The following is a 5,909-nucleotide window of genomic DNA, read 5'->3' on the forward strand; positions in this document are numbered from 1 at the left end:
TTAGCCAAGACACATTATCCAAGACACTTTAGCCAAGACACATTAGCCAAGACACCTTAGCCGAGACACATTAGCCAAGACACCTTAGCCAAGACACCTTAGCCAAGACACCTTAGCCAAGACACATTAGCCAAGACACATTAGCCAAGACACCTTAGCCAAGACACCTTAGCCAAGACACATTAGCCAAGACACATTAGCCAAGACACCTCAGCCAAGACACATTAGCCAAGACACCTTAGCCAAGACACCTTAGCCGAGACACATTAGCCAAGACACCTAAGCCAAGACACCTTAGCCAAGACACATTAGCCAAGACACCTTAGCCAAGACACATTAGCCAAGACACCTTAGCCAAGACACCTTAGCCAAGACACCTTAGCCAAGACACCTTAGCCAAGACACCTTAGCCAAGACACTTTAGCCAAGACACATTAGCCAAGACACCTTAGCCGAGACACATTAGCCAAGACACCTTAGCCAAGACACCTTAGCCAAGACACCTTAGCCAAGACACATTAGCCAAGACACATTAGCCAAGACACCTTAGCAGAGACACATTAGCCAAGACACATTAGCCAAGACACATTAGCCAAGACACCTTAGCCAAGACACATTAGCCAAGACACCTTAGCCAAGACACCTTAGCCGAGACACATTAGCCAAGACACCTAAGCCAAGACACTTTAGCCAAGACACATTAGCCAAGACACATTAGCCGAGACACATTAGCCAAGACACATTAGCCGAGACACATTAGCCAAGACACATAAGCCAAGACACCTTAGCCGAGACACATTAGCCAAGACACCTAAGCCAAGACACTTTAGCCAAGACACATTAGCCAAGACACATTAGCCGAGACACATTAGCCAAGACACCTTAGCCAAGACACATTAGCCAAGACACCTTAGCCAAGACACCTTAGCCGAGACACATTAGCCAAGACACCTTAGCCAAGACACTTTAGCCAAGACACATTAGCCAAGACACCTTAGCCAAGACACCTTAGCCAAGACACCTTAGCCAAGACACATTAGCCAAGACACCTTAGCCAAGACACCTTAGCCAAGACGCATTAGCCAAGACACCTTAGCCAAGACACATTAGCCAAGACACCTTAGCCAAGACACATTAGCCAAGACACATAAGCCAAGACACCTTAGCCAAGACACCATAGCCAAGACACCTTAGCCAAGACACATTAGCCAAGACACATTAGCCAAGACACCTTAGCCAAGACACATTAGCCAAGACACATAAGCCAAGACACCTTAGCCGAGACACATTAGCCAAGACACCTAAGCCAAGACACTTTAGCCAAGACACATTAGCCAAGACACATTAGCCGAGACACATTAGCCAAGACACCTTAGCCAAGACACATTAGCCAAGACACCTTAGCCAAGACACCTTAGCCGGGACACATTAGCCAAGACACCTTAGCCAAGACACTTTAGCCAAGACACATTAGCCAAGACACCTTAGCCAAGACACCTTAGCCAAGACACCTTAGTCAAGACACCTTAGCCAAGACACATTAGCCGAGACACATTAGCCAAGACACCTTAGCCAAGACACATTAGCCAAGACACCTTAGCCAAGACACCTTAGCCAAGACACCTTAGCCGAGACACATTAGCCAAGACACTTAAGCCAAGACACCTTAGCCAAGACACCTTAGCCGAGACACATTAGCCAAGACACTTAAGCCAAGACACTTTAGCCAAGACACATTAGCCAAGACACCTTAGCCAAGACACCTTAGCCAAGACACATTAGCCAAGACACCTTAGCCAAGACACCTTAGCCGAGAAACATTAGCCAAGACACCTTAGCCAAGACACATTAGCCAAGACACCTTAGCCAAGACACATTAGCAAAGACACCTTAGCCAAGACACCTTAGCCAAGACACCTTAGCCGAGACACATTAGCCAAGACACCTTAGCCAAGACACCTTAGCCAAGACACATTAGCCAAGACAAATTAGCCAAGACACCTTAGCCAAGACACCTTAGCCAAGACACATTAGCCAAGACACATTAGCCAAGACACCTTAGCCAAGACACATTAGCCAAGACACATTAGCCAAGACACCTTAGTCTAGACACCTTAGCCAAGACACCTTAGCCAAGACACTTTAGCCAAGACACATTAGCCAAGACACCTTAGCCGAGACACATTAGCCAAGACACCTTAGCCAAGACACCTTAGCCAAGACACATTAGCCAAGACACATTAGCCAAGACACCTTAGCCAAGACACATTAGCCAAGACACCTTAGCCAAGACACATTAGCCAAGACACCTTAGCCAAGACACCTTAGCCAAGACACCTTAGCCAAGACACCTTATCCAAGACACTTTAGCCAAGACACATTAGCCAAGACACCTTAGCCGAGACACATTAGCCAAGACACCTTAGCCAAGACACCTTAGCCAAGACACCTTAGCCAAGACACATTAGCCAAGACACATTAGCCAAGACACCTTAGCAGAGACACATTAGCCAAGACACATTAGCCAAGACACATTAGCCAAGACACCTTAGCCAAGACACATTAGCCAAGACACCTTAGCCAAGACACCTTAGCCGAGACACATTAGCCAAGACACCTAAGCCAAGACACTTAAGCCAAGACACATTAGCCAAGACACCTTAGCCAAGACACCTTAGCCAAGACACATTAGCCAAGACACATTAGCCAAGACACCTTAGCCAAGACACCTTAGCCAAGACACATTAGCCAAGACACATTAGCCAAGACACCTTAGCCAAGACACATTAGCCAAGACACATAAGCCAAGACACCTTAGCCAAGACACCATAGCCAAGACACCTTAGCCAAGACACTTTAGCCAAGACACATTAGCCAAGACACCTTAGCCGAGACACATTAGCCAAGACACCTTAGCCAAGACACCTTAGCCAAGACACCTTAGGCAAGACACATTAGCCAAGACACATTAGCCAAGACACCTTAGCCAAGACACTTTAGCCAAGACACATTAGCCAAGACACATTACCCAAGACACCTTAGCCAAGACACCTTAACCAAGACACCTTATCCAAGACACTTTAGCCAAGACACATTAGCCAAGACACCTTAGCCAAGACACATTAGCCAAGACACATTAGCCAAGACACCTTAGCCAAGACACATTAGCCAAGACACCTTAGCCAAGACACATTAGCCGAGACACCTTAGCCAAGACACCTTAGCCAAGACACCTTAGGCAAGACACATTAGCCAAGACACATTAGCCAAGACACCTTAGCCAAGACACATTAGCCAAGACACATTAGCCAAGACACATTAGCCAAGACACCTTAGCCAAGACACCTTAGCCAAGACACCTTATCCAAGACACCTTAGCCAAGACACATTAGCCAAGACACCTTAGCCAAGACACATTAGCCAAGACACATTAGCCAAGACACCTTAGTCTAGACACCTTAGCCAAGACACCTTAGCCAAGACACATTAGCCAAGACACCTTAGCCGAGACACATTAGCCAAGACACCTTAGCCAAGACACCTTAGCCAAGACACCTTAGCCAAGACACCTTAGCCAAGACACATTAGCCAAGACACATTAGCCAAGACACCTTAGCCAAGACACATTAGCCAAGACACCTTAGCCAAGACACATTAGCCAAGACACATTAGCCAAGACACCTTAGCCAAGACACCTTAGCCAAGACACCTTATCCAAGACACTTTAGCCAAGACACATTAGCCAAGACACCTTAGCCGAGACACATTAGCCAAGACACCTTAGCCAAGACACCTTAGCCAAGACACCTTAGCCAAGACACATTAGCCAAGACACATTAGCCAAGACACCTTAGCCAAGACACCTTAGCCAAGACACATTAGCCAAGACACATTAGCCAAGACACCTCAGCCAAGACACATTAGCCAAGACACCTTAGCCAAGACACCTTAGCCGAGACACATTAGCCAAGACACCTAAGCCAAGACACCTTAGCCAAGACACATTAGCCAAGACACCTTAGCCAAGACACATTAGCCAAGACACCTTAGCCAAGACACCTTAGCCAAGACACCTTAGCCAAGACACCTTATCCAAGACACTTTAGCCAAGACACATTAGCCAAGACACCTTAGCCGAGACACATTAGCCAAGACACCTTAGCCAAGACACCTTAGCCAAGACACCTTAGCCAAGACACATTAGCCAAGACACATTAGCCAAGACACCTTAGCAGAGACACATTAGCCAAGACACATTAGCCAAGACACATTAGCCAAGACACCTTAGCCAAGACACATTAGCCAAGACACCTTAGCCAAGACACCTTAGCCGAGACACATTAGCCAAGACACCTAAGCCAAGACACTTTAGCCAAGACACATTAGCCAAGACACATTAGCCGAGACACATTAGCCAAGACACATTAGCCGAGACACATTAGCCAAGACACATAAGCCAAGACACCTTAGCCGAGACACATTAGCCAAGACACCTAAGCCAAGACACTTTAGCCAAGACACATTAGCCAAGACACATTAGCCGAGACACATTAGCCAAGACACCTTAGCCAAGACACATTAGCCAAGACACCTTAGCCAAGACACCTTAGCCGAGACACATTAGCCAAGACACCTTAGCCAAGACACTTTAGCCAAGACACATTAGCCAAGACACCTTAGCCAAGACACCTTAGCCAAGACACATTAGCCAAGACACCTTAGTCAAGACACCTTAGCCAAGACACATTAGCCAAGACACCTTAGCCAAGACACCTTAGCCAAGACGCATTAGCCAAGACACCTTAGCCAAGACACATTAGCCAAGACACCTTAGCCAAGACACCTTAGCCAAGACACATAAGCCAAGACACCTTAGCCAAGACACCATAGCCAAGACACCTTAGCCAAGACACATTAGCCAAGACACATTAGCCAAGACACCTTAGCCAAGACACATTAGCCAAGACACATAAGCCAAGACACCTTAGCCGAGACACATTAGCCAAGACACCTAAGCCAAGACACTTTAGCCAAGACACATTAGCCAAGACACATTAGCCGAGACACATTAGCCAAGACACCTTAGCCAAGACACATTAGCCAAGACACCTTAGCCAAGACACCTTAGCCGGGACACATTAGCCAAGACACCTTAGCCAAGACACTTTAGCCAAGACACATTAGCCAAGACACCTTAGCCAAGACACCTTAGCCAAGACACATTAGCCAAGACACCTTAGTCAAGACACCTTAGCCAAGACACATTAGCCGAGACACATTAGCCAAGACACCTTAGCCAAGACACATTAGCCAAGACACCTTAGCCAAGACACCTTAGCCAAGACACCTTAGCCGAGACACATTAGCCAAGACACTTAAGCCAAGACACCTTAGCCAAGACACCTTAGCCGAGACACATTAGCCAAGACACTTAAGCCAAGACACTTTAGCCAAGACACATTAGCCAAGACACCTTAGCCAAGACACCTTAGCCAAGACACATTAGCCAAGACACCTTAGCCAAGACACCTTAGCCGAGAAACATTAGCCAAGACACCTTAGCCAAGACACATTAGCCAAGACACCTTAGCCAAGACACCTTAGCCAAGACACATTAGCCAAGACACATTAGCCAAGACACCTTAGCCAAGACACATTAGCCAAGACACCTTAGCCAAGACACTTTAGCCAAGACACATTAGCCAAGACACCTTAGCCGAGACACATTAGCCAAGACACCTTAGCCAAGACACCTTAGCCAAGACACATTAGCCAAGACACATTAGCCAAGACACCTTAGCCAAGACACTTTAGCCAAGACACATTAGCCAAGACACCTTAGCCAAGACACCTTAGCCAAGACACATTAGCCAAAACACATTAGCCAAGACACCTTAGCCAAGACACAT

At 46.9% G+C, this 5,909-nt stretch overlaps 1 long non-coding RNA gene across 1 annotated transcript in view; it reads right to left on the bottom strand.

Moving 5' to 3' along the window:
* Positions 1 to 4,155, bottom strand: part of LOC125774441 (uncharacterized) — a 51,449-nt gene extending 47,294 nt beyond the window's left edge. Inside the window, exon 1 of the long non-coding RNA XR_007420898.1 lies at positions 3,234 to 4,155. This is a non-coding gene — a long non-coding RNA (uncharacterized LOC125774441). The remainder of the gene's footprint in view (positions 1 to 3,233) is intronic.
* Between the last annotated feature and the right edge of the window lie 1,754 nt (positions 4,156 to 5,909).

This window comes from Anopheles funestus, unplaced genomic scaffold, assembly GCF_943734845.2.
Source record: "Anopheles funestus unplaced genomic scaffold, idAnoFuneDA-416_04 scaffold_8_ctg1, whole genome shotgun sequence".
NCBI classification, from domain to species: Eukaryota; Metazoa; Arthropoda; class Insecta; order Diptera; family Culicidae; genus Anopheles; species Anopheles funestus.